At 51.8% G+C, this 19,764-nt stretch overlaps 2 long non-coding RNA genes across 2 annotated transcripts; both read left to right on the top strand.

The window, feature by feature from the left end:
• The first annotated feature begins 2,052 nt into the window (after positions 1-2,052).
• LOC141412462 (uncharacterized) lies at positions 2,053-6,654 on the top strand. Its single transcript, XR_012437307.1, has 3 exons — positions 2,053-3,380; positions 4,338-4,406; positions 4,509-6,654. It is a non-coding gene; the product is annotated as an uncharacterized lncRNA (long non-coding RNA).
• Positions 6,655-10,328: 3,674 nt separating this feature from the next.
• Positions 10,329-12,663, top strand: LOC141412451 (uncharacterized). The gene is made up of 3 exons (XR_012437296.1): positions 10,329-10,579; positions 11,382-11,509; positions 11,757-12,663. It is a non-coding gene; the product is annotated as an uncharacterized lncRNA (long non-coding RNA).
• Positions 12,664-19,764: the final 7,101 nt, after the last annotated feature.

Genomic DNA, 19,764 nt, shown 5'->3' with positions numbered 1-19,764 from the left:
TTCTTTCCCCTCCTATGGTGGGCTGCTTCTGACAGCTGGCGAAAGTCACTGTGTCTGGAGTCACCGTCCTGGACAGGGCCCTAGACTCCATGTGTTGTGTTGCTGGTTGACTGAGTGATTTCATCCCAAGTCCCTTTACAAGCCCCACACCACTGCCTATTTTCAATAAGGGAGCTGGAGTGTAGAGCCAGCCCCACCTCTGCAAGTTCAAGGGCATGCGGCCCCTCCTGCTTGTGTACAATGATTTCCTCTCATTTAATTTTTAATTGTTAAACTTGTCTTTGGAGCCAGGTGTTATTTTTTTTTTTCCTGGCAGCTCCAGGACAGGGGTGTGGGGAGGAGAAACATGGCTGCTGAGTGGGGCGGACATGGAAGAAGCCTGGTTGGCATTCTGCCTGCCTGGCCTTCCTGCTTCCCTTGGAGCCCATCCACACCCCGGCTCTGCTGGGGACCAGGACAGGGCCCATTTTAGCATGGTAGCCTTTCAAACCCATGGCTGTTGGAGTAAAGGGTATTTGGTTAGCAGGGCAGTATTCACAGCCAGACTGACTTGGGTTCTAACTGAGGCTTGGCTGCTTGTCTGCTGGGCCACCTTGGAAGTTAGTTTTCCTTGCTGTGCCTTCACTTCCTCATCTGTGAAGTGGGGAATAACTTCTCCCTCAGCGGCCTGTTCTTAGGCACCTCCTATTGCCCACTGGCTGGAATGTACCAGGTCACCACTGAGAGCGTCTCCTGTCCTCTGCCAAGGTCTCAGTCTGATTAGCAGTTACTGCCCTCCTAGCTGTGCCACCAAAGCCACCATAATGCAGCAGCTACTGTCCCCAGGGCCGACAACCACTGGACTGAAACGAACACATAAGCTCATCCAATCCTCCAGCTACCACCTAAAGCCAGCATTGTTACTCCATTTGCATTGGGGAGACTGAGGCTCGGTATCCATGAGCCAATTGCCCAAGGTCACACAGCTGAAGGATTCCAACCAGTGTCTACCTGCAAAGGGACAGATTCTGACAGGTGGGGATGGCGAGGGGTGCTTATGAGAGGGGGAGAATAAGAAGGAGGCCCAGCTCTGTGTGTGTTGGAGGTGGTAGTGGTGGTGGTGGCGGGGAGTGATAGCTTCCTCAGTTTCCCTGGCAGCTCAAGATGACTGTGAACCCTTCTGGAAAAGACCAGGAGAGAGATGGAGCCTGGAGATGAAGCACGGATGGCTGATACACAGAGACCCTCCCTATTGCTTGCTATTCTGGGTGGTAGCAGTGGCAAGAGGAATGCAGTGATCTTGGTAGGTGACCCTGGACCCATGAACTTACTATGTAGTTGCCAGTGACAGACATGACAATGAGGAAAGGACAATTGGCTTAGTAGCCCAGACAGATCTTGGCTTAAATCCCTACAGCGTAGCTTTCTGTGTCAGCTTGGGAGAGCAACTTCACCTCTCTGTGGCTCTGTTTCACCATCTGTAAAATGGAACAACACTTGCAGTATTGAGTACTGAGTACCAGATGGAGGTCAATTAGCATAGCACTTTGCATGTCAGAACGCTCTTCGGGGTCCACTTTGAGCTTCTGTGTATTTGCTGGATCCCAGCTCCTGTCAGCACTTCCACTTCCTGGACTGGGGGAAGAAAGAGGGAGCAAGCTGATTCCAGCAGTGCTGCCTGCCCCTGGCCTGTGCACCAGGAAGGCTGGCCTCAGGCTGGGTCACCTCCCTGGGAGGGCCGCAGCAATGTGGACAGGGAAGCACTTGAAGGTCAAAGAGTTTCCTGTGGCGGAGTTGTGGTCCCCCACTGCAGGCAGAGGAAGGCAGTGATCTGTCAACAGGAAGAAGAAGCTCTGGGGAGAAGGAACTGGTGGGGGTGGGGGAGAGTCACAGTCACCTCCAAGCTGGGAAGAAAGCAGAGGCAGGAAGCAGGAAGGCCTGGCCACGCCTGCCTCTGTAGTGGCCAGTGTCCTGGGACGGCCAGGGGAAGTGTGGCTTGGGCCCATCCACTCTCCATCCTTCAGCCTGCGGAGGTCCTGGGGGCTCTGCAGGTTGGAGCCAGGTAAGAAGGGGAAAGGCTGTTCTTCCCCTCCCCCAAATGCTTTCAGGGACTTCACAAACAGTAGCTCATTTGATCTTCACAAATGCTCTTTGAGGTAGGCCAGGGCTAGACTAATCACCCCCTATTCACAAAGGAGCAAACTGAGGCACAGAGAGGTTAAGAAACTAGCTGCCTGGTTTCAGAGTCCATGCTCTTAGCCTCTGCTCTTCATCGCAGCCACTTTCCTCAGAGCTCCCCAAACTACTCATCTTGTAATTAACAATTATTTTCTTATCTCTTGGGAAGCTGTGCCAAGGTCTGGGTACCCTTCTCCCAGGAGCTCACGGCCAAGCAGGTTGAAACCAAGTGGTGTCTCTAATTACTATGCAAAAAGGAGAATTAAGGAGCAGTAAGTAGGAAAACTGTTTGAACTGAGCTTGCTGGTGTCCCAAACGGCTTTTCTTGTTGTTTACTTTATAAGCATTTAAATCAGGGTCTCCCTGGAGACAGGAGGAGCAGACCTGTTCATTGTGACCCCTGCCACAGTGTGTGGCCAGAGCAAGCTTAGCAAAGACCTACTCGGGAACAATCATATCTTGGACTGAACCAGCTCCTGGACCTCACCAATGAACAGGGCTGTGAGGGTCATTTGTATCTCTCTCTTTAAAGAGCAAAGAATCCAGGCTCAGAGAAGGAAAGTGACTTATGAAAGGACACAGCAAATTGATGGAAAGCAGAACTTCAGGCCCCCTGGTCACTCCTTATGACCTTAACATTGACCAGAGGACTTGCTTTGGCCAGACCTGGACTAGAGTGAAAAGGATGGGGTGTGAGCGCTGGCTCCCGCAAACCCTGCCTCCCTTCCTGGGATTGGAAGCTCTCTGAGGACAGGCAGTCTGAGTGTCTCTGCTGGATCCTAGGGCCCAACACAGGGCCTGGCAGGTAGTAGATGCCCACTGAACATCTTCAGAATGGCCGACGGATGAATAGCCCTGTGTGCAGACTCCCAGTGCATCCCAGTGAGTTTGAGAGTGACAGAGGCGCCCGTCCTCCCAGAGGTCCCCCAAGGAAAATGCTCTTGGATTGTCAAGAGGGTCGGTCCTCAGGGGAGTGTGTGTGTGTGGGGGGGGGGTGGAGAGCTGGGGACAGAGCTGGAAACTACCCCTGGCCCTAGCAGGGCACCCACCCCAGTAGCTCCATCTCACTTCCTCAGGCCGCACAAGCCCTGAGGTGGCCCAATCTTGTGACCTGGTTTCCATCACTAGGGACAGCTTAAAGTCCTGTCTTCACTCTACTCACCGTGGTACCTTTGCAGAAGTCATGGGCCCCGTGTTCCTGGGACTCTCTTGGAGCACAAAGAGTAAGCATTTTGTCTCTTCTGATAGAAAAACTCTTCTGGCTACCCCCCTTCCCGGGGGGATTCTGGAAGGGCCAGCAGTCTCCAGTGAAGATGGGACCTGGCCACTGCAGCCTCTGGGCAGCTGAGACCCAGAGCACTCAAACCCATTTTGAGTCATATCCTAAAAGCACCAGCAGCGTCCCCACTTCTGTGCCCGGGTCTTTCCCTGCATTCTGCGGATTTCATACGACGTCCCACAACACAGGGGCATTGAGCCCCATTGTGCAGATGATGTAATGGAGGCCCAGAGACACGCAGCACCCTGTCCAAGGTCACACAGCCAGGAAGGGCCAGAGTTAGGAACTGAATGCAGTTCTCTCAGGTCGGAGCCTGCACCCCAGAACACTGCCCTGGTGTCCAGGGCACAGACCTTCTGCTTCTCTGCCAGCTGCCTTGGACATGGCGCTTCCTGCTATTGACCTCCAGTGAGTAAGGACCCCAGACAGCCCGAAGGACCAGGCTGACCCAGCCAGGCCTTTTGTCCTGAGGGAGTGGAAGCTTTATCCCAGGTTAGCACCTGGGGCCCTGTCCGGTCCTACAGATTCCTAGTGTGACCCACATTGTCTCAGTGGGGTAGAAACTCTTTGGGAGTGGCTTCCATAGCACTGTGCCCAGAGCACAGGGTGACTTCCCTTTTCCACACAGGGCCACAGTAGGGGAGAACACAGGCAGACTGCATCTCCAAATTTCAGACCTCAAGCCCTTTCCCTGGCTCTAGCTCTGAGCCTGTGCATCAGTCAGCTAGTGCCAAAATAATGCTGTGAAACAAATTGCCCCCAAACTCAGGGGCTTACAGTGGCAAGCACTTGTTCTCATGCTTGCATACCTGTAGCCAGGCCCTGCTTCTTCTGGTTTGGGTGGGCTCAACTGGGAGGCTCTGCTGCAGACTGCAGGCTGACTCAGATTCACTCTATACAGTTCACTCTCCAGCTACCCATCAGCCAGTGGCTGCTCAGGGGAACCTCTTCTTGTCACCCTCACAAGCAGGTCAGTCCACAGAAACACATCGACCTCTGCTCTGTCATGTTTGTTAATACCTCATGTTCAAAGCAACGCACTTGACCAAACACAACTTCCTCTTCTTTCCAGAGTCTGCAGAGTGGCGAGTGAATATTTGCTAACTGTAATGCAACCAAACTCGGTGGAAGACCCCAACGTGAGCTCACAAATAGAGAGAGGCCCATTTTGGTCATTGCTGTCTCAGACCTTTGCTGCCCTGAATTTAAATGCTGAGGGAAGAGGCAGTCTGAGCCTGAGAAGTCAATGGAGGAGGTGTTATTTTTACCACGTGAACTTGGACAAGTCTTTGTCCTGTCCTCTTGGCATCTGTTTCTCCACCTGCATATGCTCCAAGGCCCTTTCTGTGCGTTCTGCCAGCCCTGGGTCCCTTCCTCCCCACCCTCATCTGTATGGCTGAGCTGTGGAGCACAGACAGGCAGGGCTCCGTGGTGTGCCTAGCTGGCTGGCATTTCAGTTCTCACAAACACCTCTCCTCAACAAACAGAGATTATTTCTGCCCTGAGAAAAATGGTTGTCTCACACTCAAGCAGCCCTGCCGAGGGGCAGCCAGCTGCTTCCCTGATGGGGACAATGGTGCTCATAAATCCAGCTCAGGACCAGCTGCAGGTGTGTGGACAGTGATTCGTGTGAAATAACCATTCTTTTCCCAGATTAGGGTCCCGGGAAGGGCAGCTGACAGTGCTGTGAGTGTCTGCGATGGACCAGGTGATTTCCCCTCTCTGACCTCAGTTTCTCCATCTGTGACAGATGGATCTAAATGGATCCACCTTTGTTCAAAGACCAATTTTTGCAGCATCAATGTCCATATGAAATTCTCAGGTCCCTTCCTGTCCCTTCTCTGACTGTAAATCGGTCGCTGGAATCATTGTTCCTCTCCACAGCACAGCAAAAGGGGCTGGAGGCAAGCCATGCAGGGCAGGTGGGGTTCTGCCTCCCCAAAAGTCACTATTCACAAACCAGTGCCCCTCCCAGAGGCTGGCTCCAGAGATCTCTGCCAACCAGGACTCTGGGGATGGAAGAAGCTTTTCAATATGAAGGTCACCCAGTTCCCAGATGGAGGCTCTCCTCATACCCTGGAGGTGGCATGTGCCCTCTCAAGGCACAAAGCCCAGACTACCAAAGGCATAATGGGAGAAATCCCAAGGGCTGGGAGGACTGACACAGACGCTGGTGGAGCTCTCCTCCAGAGAGCTGAGCACTCTTTCCAGAGGCTGGCAAGCCTGACAAAGGGGCAAAGTCAGGGGGTAATGACTACCAACAGGGGCTCCAGTCCCAGCCTCAGCCCCTCGCTGGCTCCCTGCCCTCTGGTGCCTAATTGTCAGACATTCTCCCAGCTTGGTTCTAGGGTGCCATCTTCAGTATAAGCAAGCCTATTCTACCTCCTGACGCTAGGGAACAGCATTATAAGCGGATGCCTGCAAGACTGGCCAGGAGAGCAAGGTCATGGGGACCTCCAGAAGCAACTCATACGGTCGGCCTCCCAGGACCCAGCATGGGGGCACGAGGCTTAAGTTGCTAGTTCAGGGGAACCAGGGAAGGTGGGAATCCTGGAAATCTGTTAGGCTTCCCACCCCATCTCTTGCTCCCAAGACCACCTCTGGGCCAGGTGGCAAGTATCAGACAGAGCAGGATCTGAACCCCAGCCCCACATCTCACTGGCTCTGTGCCCTTGAGCAAGCCACTTAACTCTTGGTGCCTCAGTTTCCCCAACTGTGGAATGAGAGCAAGAGCACCTGCTAGGGTTTGTATCTAAACTGTCCCCTAAAGGCCAGGTGCTAAAGGCTTAGTTACCAGCTGATGGGCCTTGGGGAAGGATTGGATCATGAGAGCGCTGATCAGGTTTGTAGATGAATCCACTGATGGGTTCGAAATTGGATGGGCTACTGGGAGGTGACAGAAACTTAAGAGGTGGGACCTAATAGACCCTTGGGGGCTCTGTGTTGTCCCTGGCTGCTTCTTCTCTCTCTCTCTGTCCCAGCTGCCATGAGGTAAGCAGCTTTTCTCCATCATGTCTCCCTGCCATGGTCCAAAAATAATGGAGCTGAGTGACCATGAATGAAACCTCTAAAACCTTCAGTCAAAATAAATCTTTAAGTTGCTTTGGTCAGGTATTTTGTCACAGTAACAGAAAACTGATTGACACAGCACCTAACTCGGAGGTGGGAAGTGCTTGACATATAATAAGTGCTGAATAAATTTATCTAATTTGTCTCTAGATCTGTTTGCTCTAGCTGGTCTCCTCAGCCCCCTGGGTCTGCACACTGACCCAGAAAGTCCTTCGTGACACCTTGGGTTGCTTATGTCAGCCTTTCTCAAAAAGCCAGCCATGTTACATTGGCTTCCAGGGTCCAAGATGTTGTCTGTTGTGTTCTGTGTTTTTTCATTTTTGACTAACTGAATGGAAATTTATCATTAAAGCCTTTGCCAGAGAATGGGGTTTTAGTCCAATCAGGGAAAAAGGAAGCATTTATGCACCCCCATCTCTGTGCCTAGAAAATCAGGCTCAAGTCTTTCACATGACAACCTAAGCCAGTCAGGGTGCAGTTTTACCCTAGCCCTTACTGGAACCTGTCAATCCTTCCCTTGGTCCCCTTGCTCAAGTGACATTGAACTATTTATTCACTGACCTCAAATATCTTTCATGTCTCCAAGTCTCTGTTGGTGTGGTCCTCCTCCCCGGAGGTCCCTTCTCTTTCTATGGCACTGGGGGTGCCTACTCCCCCCTCACACCACATGGAATTGTCCTGGTTGGCATGGCACTTGTGCTTCTAGATAGCACTTCCCCTGCTGGCATCCCAGAAGTAGCAGGTGTGAATGCATTGAAGGAGCATTGCCAAGTCTGGCTCTGTGATTTTTTTGGTAGTGGTTTGAACTTAGGGCCTCACGATTGTTAGGCAGGCACTATACTACTGAAGCCCCAGTCCCATCCGTTTTTGCTTTAGTTATTTTTCATTTTTGCACGGGACCAGCTTCAGACCTCTATTCTCTACCTATGGCATAGTTGGGATCATGGGGTGTCACCGTGCCTGACTTATTGATTGAGATGGGAGCTCACTAACTTGTTGCCTGACTGGCCTCAAACCTTGATCCTCTCCATTTCTGCCTCTTGAGTATCTGGGATTATAGGTGTGAGCCACTGTGCCTGGTCCCTGGCTCTGCAGTTCTCAAGGTGGTGTTGGATATGGGTGAGAGGGCCTGTTGTGAACGACATGCATTCATGTGCACAGGTGATCCATGTACATTTCTGTATGCTGAGATGACCCATATGCATGTGTGCTGTTCCCTGGAAGAGGATGTCAAGGTGTAGAAGTCATTATCCTTGACTAATGAGTACACAATTTCCTTTGGTCTATTTGGCTAGGAGTGGAGGAGCCAAATTGGAGCCAGGGTTGCTCAGAATCTGGGCTTTCCCACTCTGTATGGGCAATGAATGAGTGAATGTAATGAAGGCAGGAAAAAAGACTTGGCTCTTCCTGTCCTTCCCCTAACCCTGGAAGCAGCAGCTCTTGACTCCCCAGGGAATCTGGCAGCTGCAGGGCCTTCCCAGCAGGGGACACAGCATGGGGAGCCTGCCACCTGTGGGGGAGCCCAGACAGCACTGAAATCACCCCTCAAACAGCAGGAGAACATCTCAAAATGTTATCATGCTCACACAAAAGCTCGAGGGGCATGAAAATCGCTTCTGTCGCTCACAACCACATTTGCATCCCTGCGCCTTCACAGGTGGGTCCTGATGGTTTGTCCAGGCAGCCTGCTGTCCCAGAGAAGCCAGGGGGTGGACAGGGACCCCAAAGGGACTCTTGCTGCTGTTGTCCTGCTGCTCAGGTCCCAGTCTTGTTGCCTGAGGAGACTTGCAGGAAGGTGCTGGGCAGTCAGGGATTGACCACGAGGTTTTGCCTGATGTTCAGTGACCAGGCTGCCATCTTGCATATCATACAAGAGCTGTCCTTTGCCCCCCCTGAGTGAGAGCACCACTGCCTGGGCCATAACCCTTTAATTACCATCAAGACACTGACAAGAAGATTGCTGGTTCCATTGTGAATGGGAGGATGATGTGCTGCCTTGACGCCTGGAAGTGCCTGCTCACAGGACCAGGTCACCTTCTGGAATGTTCCTGGGAATGACAGAAGGTGATCTTCATACGTGGGACTCTGGCACTCAGAGCACTCAAGCCTTAAAATGCACCAGCCTCGGTGAAGTGGAAGGTCAATCCTTCATTCACTCATCTGCTGGAGACACTGGGATTTTCTGCCCTGAAATTTTTGCATGGCTGATTCCTTAATACTTGGGTCTCTGCCCAAATGTCACCTCCTCAGGGAGGCAGCCATGGCCACTTTTCCTGCTGGAGTCCTGTCCGCTCCATCCCACCCTGACGATATTAAACCTCCGCATGCTGCTGCTGCCCGAGCACTTTCCAGAACTAAAATTCTCTGTGTAGGAGTTGTTTGCTGGCTTGGTGTCTGTGAACGTGGCTCTTATCCTTCCAGTCCACCACTGCGTCCCCAAGTGCTTGAACCACAGCGGATCCTTGTCCATTCAGTGTGTGCCAAGCACCTCCCAGGTGCCAGGCCTGCGGTATGGACTGACTCTGGGCCAGGGGTCAGGGCCGATGATGACCTGCACTTGACACAGGCCTGGCTGAGCCTGGGGAGACTGTCTCTCCCGGGGTGGATGGCTCCTGGAGGTACTAAAGCAACTTGACTCTGTACTTCTCATAACCAACCAGCCCAAGCTAAATCCGAGCCAGTCCTCTAGCAGGCGCTCAGACATCACCTGCCTCAATCATCCCCGGTCAGTGGGGACAGTCCTGTACCTCACAGTCTGCAAAAACTCAACACAGCCAACCTGAGCCTGCCTGTACTGCCTTGGAGCTGGCTCCAGGAACACAGAAAGACGTGGATGGAGTTCACTGATCCTTGATCCCTGGATATTTTTCCTCTGAGCCAGAGTCCACTCGGGTGCTGTCCTATGTGTGCGTCATGGGTCCCCAACTCCCACTCCATCAGCTCTAGCCTGACCCACACCAGCCCTCAGCAGAAACCCACAGCCTTGGCTGAGTTACTCAAACAGCTGCCATTTCCGCTGGGGCCCTGACACTGAGTCATTCCTGCCCATCATCTCCTTTCTCCACTTTCCTGGCTCCCAGCCCCCCAAGGATGGAGGACAATGGGCTAACGGAATAATTTTGTGGCTGGTGGAATTATTGCTACAAGTGTCCCTCAGGAGCTCAAGTCTCCTGGGATCCTGACTCCACTACCAATTTCCTGGAAGAAACTGGAGCAGGATGGGGAGGAGGAGCAGCCTATGTAGAAGGGGTGGCAGTTGTGGATGTGGCCAGTCTAAGTCCCCAGACACTTGATAGACTTTTCTGTCTTCTTCCGGCCCTCCTGGGCCTTGTTTGGATTGAAGAGAGGAACGGCTTTGTGCTGGCCTGGAAAGTGGGCTGTAGACATGGAGGGGACAGGCAGTGAGGGAGGACTCTCTGGCCCTGAAGCAAAGCCAAGGTTGGCACAGGGAAGAAATGACCCCACCCGGCCTTCCCAAAGCCTGGGCCAGGAAGGAGGGAACTCAGGCCCTTGTAGTGAGGAACGTGCATTGAACATTAGCTCAATTCACTCATCCATTCATTCTTTCATTCACTCATTCAGCCAATATTTTTGTGGGCCTGTCATGTTTTGCAGTAGTGAAAAACCATCTTGAATCTCTGTCATTAGGGAGTTTAAATTTTGTCAGCAGAGAAAGCCAACAAATCAAAAAAGGAAATAAATAAAATATCATTAAGTGGTAAATATCAGGAAGCAAAATGTAGTAGGAAGGAGGAGAAGGAAGAGGAGGAGAAAGAGGAGGAAGAGGAGGAGAAAGAGGAGGAAGAGGAGGAGAAAGAGGAGGAAGAGGAAGAGGAAGAGGAGGATGAGGAGGTGAAAGAGGAGGAAGAGGAGGAGAAAGAGGAGGAAGAGGAGGAGGTGCTATTTCTAGGCAAACAAAAGAAGGCTCAGTGGGGAGCAGTTGGTGTGACAGGGCATTCAGAGGCTTTCCTGCACAGTGACATGAGGGCACATACCTGAATACACAGGGAAGAGGTCATGGTTCATCCGGAGCCCACTCCAGGCCAAAGGAACTGCAGATGCAAAGGCCCTGTGGTAGGAGCCTGGGTGATTGGGAGCAGTAAGGAGACTGGGGCTACTGTGCAGGAAGCCATGGGGCAGGGGTGAGGAGTGAAGTGGAGAGGTGCTTGCTGGGTCTTGCAGGACAGCATGAAGCTCTGGGTTTATCCTAGTTGCAGTGAACACATACTGGGAGGTTTTTTGGGGGAGGGGGAAGAGAAGGGGATAGTTTGTATGGTGTAATTGACATTTTAATATGATTCATCTGTAGCTTCATGAAAATGCTATAACAAGGATTAAAGGAGGACCAGTCAATAGGCAGTGTCCCCCCGTCATGGGGTGCATGGCCTGGCCAAGGGGACAGTTCTTGCCCTCCTAAAATGGTCACCATTTAACGTGGGAACACATCCTGTTCTTTTCTCAGCCCTTCACCTGAGTTTTCTCATGTAATTCCCACCGCAACCACTCGGCGGCAATAGTGTTATTTTTCCATTTCATGGATGAGTAAGTTGAGGTTTAGAGTCACCCAAGGTCGCCTAGCAGGTGCAGGGTGGGGGTTCAATGCCCAGAGAACCAGCGGCTGGGGCCAGGGCTTAGCCAGCACCCTTGCATAAGCCGCAGAGGCGAGTGCTCTTAGGGCAGCTGTAGTGACTTTCCAAGTGCTCCCTGCTGCCTGCGGAGCCCAGGAAGGACTGGAACCAAGCCGGACAGGGCCAACAGCCAGTTCTGGACAGACACAGCCCAACCAGGGGTGCAGCGGGAGTGAAGTATAGAGACGGGAGGGTAAGACACGGTGTTTGTCAGAATGGAGGTCATTCTGGGGTATCCTTGACTGCAGGATAAACCTTGGAGCTTCAGCCGGTCGACAGCTGGAGCCCTTGTGGGTGCTGGAGCAGAGGAGTGACTCCAAGTGAGGGCAAGAGAGGACACGATGGACAGAGTGAGCAGAACTGGCAAAGCACACTGGTAAGGTGGGGACCTTGGATACGCACTGCTGGGATTCAGTTCTAGTTCTAGCCCTGTAGGGGGCGCTGTTGGCACCTGTCCCCTTGACCCTAGCATTGGATGGCACCAGCAGTGCTTGGACTTTCTCAGGTCCCTGAAGCCCCACTACCTGCACCAGGAACGCAGGGACTTAGCGCCCTGGGAACAGTGTCAGCTGTGGATGGACAGAGTGGTTCTGAGTTCCTTCTTTCTGTCTCTCTGGACACAGGGTCTCACTACGTAGCTGGAGCTGGCCTTGAACTCTAGATTCTCTCTCCTCGGCGTCTGAGTACTGGGATTACATGCCTGTCTCACCACCTCTGGCCTTGGAATCACCACTTTTTATGGGCTTTGGTGAATTATTTCATCTGTTTGTGCCTTGGTTTCCTCATCTATAAAATGTTAATAATTCTCTCTCAAAAAGTTGTTCTGCTGAGTAACTGAACCCGTAGACATGAAGAACGGTGTCTCGCATGTTCTTAGCAAAGTCAGCCAAGATAGCTTCAAAACAGATGAGCTAGGCAGGGGAAGGAGGCTGGCGGCTCTGAGAAGAGAGTGAAGGACAGCTGTGAGGACTGGCAGCAGAGCAGGAGAGAAGCAGCATGGAGGACACAGCCAAGCTTGGCGACAGGAATGTCGTCTACAGCAGCCGCGGCCAGGAAGGGGAGCTGGGTTTGGGGAAAGAGTTTGATTTTAGAGTCAGAGTCTGTCACCTGTGCCAGACAGCCATGTGCAGATGCCCAGCAGGAGCTGGCACAGTAAACAGGGCCGGATGGGAGGGAGGCCAACATGGTGGCCACATGGACTTGGGAGCTGGCTGGTGGGAAGTAACGGTCATTGCTGGAAGTTGAGTGGGGAGGGTGAGGGTCAATGGAGTGGAGGTGAAGGAGGTAGAGAGAGGAGTCCAGGGTCCACTGGAGGAGAAGAGAGTGAGGGTGTGGGTGGGGAGTGGACTGTGGTGAAGATTGGGGAATGGGAAATCTTTGAGAAGGCAGAAAAGGGGTTAAGAGATAGACAGGGCAGGGCAGGTTACTTGGTGCAGTCTCATCCCCAGGGGATTCAGCAGGACAAATTAAACCTCATTCATTCGTCCTCAGCCACTGGCTCCTTTGGACTTTATTTATTTATTTTGGCGGTACTGGGGTTTGAACTCAGAGCCTTACACTTGCTAGGCAGGTGCTCTACCACTTGAACCACTCTACCAGCTTCAAGAAGAGATTCTTCAGAGAAGGGGCACCTGGGAGCCATTAACACCCAATACGGTACAGAGATGGGACTCTGGCCCCCAAAGAGGACCGAGAACAGCTACAGGACCTGGTGTGAGCTGAACTTGCCGGGACCTTGGGACTTGACTGAGAGACTTTTCTTGGACTAGTGAATGCAGACATGAGATTGGCCTTGGCAGAAAGTGCCAACAAGATGTGGAGAGGGTGTATCCCAACTGCTCTGAATCTGTGTCAGGCCTGCTTGGTGACATTTAATCTTCACCCAGATCGTTTGGCTAAGTCAGGGCCCAGAGCATCAGGATAGAAGGTAACCAGCATCCAGGCTATGTTGAGTCAGGCACCATGCTGGGGGCTTGACTGGCACCGCCTGAGAATCTGAGAGAGGCTTCAGGATCCCCCTTTGAGGTAGAAAAGCTGGGGCCTTCTGACCTGGGCTACATAGCTAACAAGGGGTGGAATGAAACTGTCTTCCTCAGATCCCGAGTTCTGCACCTCTTTCCTGTCTGCAACTCAGGTTTTGCAGTGTGACCTTTGTGAATTGCATGTGGCTTGTTGGGACACAAAGGGCAGGTGATCCTGGGTCCCCCTAAACCACTGTCCAATCTCACCCCAGGTCTGCATTTTATTTTCCAGTGCTGGAGCTCAAATCCAGAGCCTCACACACACTAGACAAACACTCTACCATTGAACTGCAGCCCAGTCCCTGCCTGATATTTTAAAAAGATGCAGGCAAGACAAAAAGGGGGAAAAAAGAGCTCTGCCGGTAGAGGAGACATATGCCTGCCAAGTATCAACCTTAGATGCCACCTGCAGCTGCTGTGCCCTGAGAGAGGACTCTGAGTTCAGCTGGCTCTCAGAGGCTGACCTGGGTCTGTTGCAGGCCTCACTCAGGATACCATATGGAACCTTACCTGGCTTGGCCTCCCCAGGCCCACTGACCCCAATGGACCAGAAATAGACCAGTTTGGGTGACAGGACTCAGTGTGGGAGGGGCTGACAGGAGCCCAAGGAACAGTGCCAGGCTTTCTGGAAGAGCTGGCACTCCCCACCCCCATCCCTGCCACCTGGGAGGCCATGAAGCAGTCCTGGCTTTAGCTCTGCTGGATCCACAATCAGCCCCCAGGTAAGGTTCTCTCCAGAAAGAGTCTGGGGTCTCATTCACTCCCTGGTGGTCATGTGGGTGGTGGATAAGGAGCAAGGCCAATTGAGGAATGGGCTGGGGAGGAATCCTGCCCAGGAGAGCGAGGTCTAGGATACCATGAATGAAACACCCAAGGCTGACAACACCCTGGCTTAGCAGAGACAGCAGTGGCCTGAGAGCCAGGGGGGCTGGCTTCCAGTATCTTCCCCGTAACCGCCCAGCTGGGTGACCTCAGGAAAGCCACTTTATCTCTCTGGGACCTAGAGTTTTACACTGGGTTAAGAAGGATGCTGAGGTCCACAGGGCGCTTAATAGGACAGAGCCATGACTGAGTAGTCTAAAGGGCACGGTACTGGAGACACGTGTCATTCCCAGCCTAGTCTCTTACACATTCTATGACTCAGTGGCCTGGCAGAGTTCAGGGTTGGGTGTACCCATGCACAGGGTGGACGAGAGAAGAAACCTGGGTTAAGAAACCTGGGCCTGACCCAAGGACAGCTTGGAAATAGATGGTGAAAGAAGTTGCTTCTGTGCCCACAGAAAGCACACCCCAGGAAAGCAGTGTGTTTCTGCGAACTGAGTTGCTAACCATTAGTGAGCTGTGAAATAAATTTAGTTGGTTCTACCAATATTTTAAGAACATACTGTGTAGAACAGAAGAAAATAGAATGGAATGGAACATTTGGGATGCCTCTGCATATGGTGAAGCCGAAGCACTGTGAGCTTTTGTTTTGGTCTCATGTGGACACGCAGAGGGTCACAACAGGCTTGCAAACGTGGCTGCTGGTCCTGAATGTCTGATGGGCCGTGAAGCACTTGGGTGACCAAATGTTCTCTAGGTAGGACGGACTTGGCTCACATCCCACGGGTCCTCTTGGAGTTCTACCACCATCTCTTTTCACTCCCTGTGGTGATTTAAAAATACATTCTTACACTTTCTGGACACTCTTTCCTTCAAACGCGAGGCCTATTGCCGTCCCCTGAGTGTGGGCTAAGATATAGTCACTTGCTTCAAATGAATGGAATGAGGAGGAAGTGACAGCGAGTCCTCTCAGCCTCCTGCTCGTCTGGGGAGGACCTGCTGCCCCAAACCTCTGTGTGAGAGGCTGAGGTGTCCTGCCAACAGCCATGTCTGCCATCTTGGAAATGGGTCCTTCAGACCCAGGCAAGCTTTCTGGCACCACAGCCCTGGTCAGCGTCTCCTCTGTTACTACATGAAACCCTGATCCAGAGCCTTCCAGCTAAGCCGCTGCCAACTCCTCACCCACAGCAGTTGTGAGGTGGGGAAGATTTGCTGTTTAAAGCTGCCCAATTTAAGGACAATTTGTTACACAGCAACTGATAACCAATATACTCTTGAAGTTATCCTTTATGATTGAAAAATTACAGTTATTCTATATGGAAGGGAGTTCTAAAAGCCTGTGGGGTTTCCAAGGATTATGGAGGAGGAAAATGCAAGGAGACTGGGAGTGGGGCAAAGTCTTCTTTCTTTGCCAAAAAGAACGGGAAAGGGAACATGCCAGAAAGTCTGGATAGACAGAAATCCCAGAAGTGTGTAGAAAATGATTGTGCCAAGGTCTGGGGGTGCACCCAGGCTCACCAAGGTCATTTCCTCTAATTAACTTCCTTCCCCACCTTTTGACAGGAGGACTATATTTTCAGATTGGTGGAGATGGGGCAGTTTGTGTGGAAGAAATGATTTGGAGATGAATTTCCAGTGCAAACTATTGTCTTAGCCCAGCCTGTCTAGTAATTTTCCCAGAAACTTGGATGAAGGCACAAAAGACTTGTCCATCCAAACCTCGAAAGCACAAGTTGTTTTGATATAGTTGATTGATGATCCAAAGCTCTCTTCCCAGGCAGAATTGCTGGGCCAAAATCAACATGAAGAAATTTAACAGTAATCAATGTAAAGTCAGGTGCTTTCAGATCCCAAAAATCAATGACTCTAGGAAAGAGATCAGAGTAGGGGATGGAGCCGGCTTGGCAGAACTCCACCTGAGATGATCCGGTCATTTTTATTTGACCTCTAAGGTAAATCTTAGCACAAAATAATATTAGCTATTAAAACAATGATCCAGATGTAGTTTCTAACAGTGACTGTGGTGGGACAGGGGAGGGACTTTCTCCCTTCTGCTCCTGGCCTTGGCTGGCCACATCTTTACGGGTGTCCAGAGGGGCCAACAGGACCTCACAGTGAAAGGATTAGCTGGGCAGGAGGGAGAAGCCAAGCTTGGAGGGGAGAGGTAATGGGACAACCACTGGGGCTAGGGCGGGGGGGTGTCATGAAGGTGGGCTTGTTGGGAGCCCTAGGACTTTCCATTACACTGGCTTCCCTGGGGGTTGTCTTTATAGTAGGGGACAGTCCTTTGTGGGGAAGGGGCAAGGTGAGCAGAAGAGAGAGGAGCAGAGTGCCAGGGGAAGAATATTCCCATTACCCTGCACACACACTCACACAACCACACATACAACACACACACATGCACACACACATACACATACAACACACACACATGCACACACAGAACCACACATACAACACACACACGCACGCACACACAACCACACATACAACACACATGCACACACACAACCACACATACAACACACACACATGCACGCACACTCACACAACCACACATACAACACACACACATGCACACACACTCACAACCACACATACAACACACACACATGCACACACACAACCACACATACAACACACACATGCACACACACAACCACACATACATGCACACACACATGCACACACTCACACAACCACACATACAACACACACACATGCACACACACTCACACAACCACACATACAACACACACACATGCACGCACACACCACACATACAACACACACACATGCACGCACACTCACACAACCACACATACAACACACACATGCACACACACAACCACACATACAACACACACACATGCACGCACACTCACACAACCACACATACAACACACACATGCACACACACACAACCACACATACAACACACACACATGCACGCACACACAACCACACATACAACACACACATGCACACACACTCACACAACCACACATACAACACACCCACGCACACACACACACACACCCACACATACAACACACACACATGCACACACACAACCACACATACAACACACACACATGCACGCACACTCACACAACCACACATACAACACATACACATGCACACACACAACCACACATACAACACACACATGCACGCACACACAACCACACATACAACACACACACACGCACACTCACACAACCACACATACAACACACACATGCACGCACACACAACCACACATACAACACACATGCACACACACAACCACACATACAACACACACACATGCACGCACACAACCACACATACAATACACACATATGCACACACACTCACACAACCACACATACAACACACACACATGCACACACACACAACCACACATACAACACACACACATGCACGCACACTCACACAACCACACATACAACACACACATGCATACACACACAACCACACATACAACACACACACATGCACACACACACACAACCACACATACAACACACACATGCACACACACAACCACACATACATGCACACACACATGCACACACTCACACAACCACACATACAACACACACACATGCACACACACTCACACAACCACACATACAACACACACACATGCACGCACACAACCACACATACAACACACACACATGCACACACACAACCACACATACAACACACACACATGCACGCACACTCACACAACCACACATACAACACACACATGCACACACACACAACCACACATACAACGCACACACATGCACGCACACACAACCACACATACAACACACACACACGCACACTCACACAACCACACATACAACACACACATGCACACACACACAACCACACATACAACACACACACATGCACACACACTCACACAACCACACATACAACACACACACATGCACGCACACAACCACACATACAACACACACACATGCACACACACAACCACACATACAACACACACACATGCACACACACTCAACCACACATACAACACACACACATGCACGCACACTCACACAACCACACATACAACACACACACATGCACACACACTCACAACCACACATACAACACACACACATGCACACACACTCACACAACCACACATACAACACACACATGCACACACACTCACACAACCACACATACAACACACACACACATATGCACACACACACAACCACACATACAACACACACATGCACACACACTCACACAACCACACATACAACATACACACACATGCACACACACACACAACCACACATACACATGCACGCACACTCACACGAGCTCAGGTATCACCCTCACACAAATGCTCACGTACTCACATCATAACAACCTCATATAAATTCCAGCCAGTATCACCTGCCTGCTGACCCCCCGCCTACCTCACCTGAGCTCACACTTCCACTCAAAATCACAGGGTTATTCTGGTGTCTCCCGGGCAGCAGGCTCACACCCAGTGCCCACACCAGGCAGGCCCTGTCGTAGCTCCAATTCCTGGGAGCTGATCTGATGTGGCACCTTGCATGGAGGCTGACTGCAGAGAGCCTGGGGTGCAGCACCCGCAGGTGTGAGGGTGGCACAGCCAGTGGAGGGGAAGCCAAGCTGTGATGTGGTTGCAGCCAGGACCTCCACCGAGCCCCCAGGCCGTGTGAGAGATGGAGTGAAGGGGCACGGCCTTTGTGTCCCTGTGAGGACCTGTCATGGGAGGAGGAGTGTACACTGGGACAAGGTGGCTCTCTCTAGCTGAGGGCCATTCCCAGAGTGGGACATGGCTGAGAGTCACCAGCAGGTACTGTTCCTGGTAGCTGGAGGATGAATGTCCTAGCCCTGGAGGGGACTTGGGTAACACCCTGTATCCACTACCTGCCCATAAGAAGAGGCCCAAGCACACAAACCAAGTAGGAGCTCCTTTTCCCAGTCTATGAACACCTGTTTCTGTGAGGAGCCACCCCCGAGGTGGGAGGCCAGCAGAGGGGTCCGAGTGAAGGCTGTGATCTGACCCATGATGGCCTGATGGCCACCCTGGGCAGAAATCGGGACAACCAGGTTTGACCAGGAAGAATGCCAGGTGCCTTCTCAGACAATGTCCTCTGGATCTGGCCCCTCCAGCCCCTGTGCCAGGTGGCCAGGGTGGCCAATGCTTCTCCCAAGATGTGTTCCCAGCCTGGCTTTACTTTTCCCTCCACTCTCCCTTTGGAATATCCAACATGGGTGTCTCCATCCCCCACCCTGTGACTGATCTGTGGCTTTGTGCTTACTCCATCCCTACTGTGTCTGGTCCACTGCTTGAATTTCCACTCCAGTCTTCAATCATAGGTAACCATTCTCTTCTTTCCTCTCTGGCCAGGGACACAGGGACACATGGAGTTGGCTGTCATTTTCTCTCAATCCTGAGTCCCCTGTGAGGTACATATGCTGGCTCGTTGGGGACCCAGGGCTGGGGACCTTCCTCCTGTGGCCACATGAACCTGAGAGGTCACTTTGCCATCTCAAACCATTGCTGTGCCTCATTCCCTGGTACCTAGTTGTCTGGAGCTAACTCTAGGGTCTTCTTGTCAGATCCACTGTCCCATCAGTGACAACCTCACCTTGCATGGCACGGTCAGCACAGGAAGCACACACACACACACACACACACACACACACACCCAGGCCACTGTGGCTGTCACAGTACAAATAGGGACCACATTTCATGAGTAGCCCCTCACGCCCCTTAAGGAGTGGG

Source organism: Castor canadensis, chromosome 1, assembly GCF_047511655.1.
Source record: "Castor canadensis chromosome 1, mCasCan1.hap1v2, whole genome shotgun sequence".
Lineage (NCBI taxonomy): Eukaryota > Metazoa > Chordata > Mammalia > Rodentia > Castoridae > Castor > Castor canadensis.
This window is presented reverse-complemented; position numbering and strand designations above follow the sequence as displayed.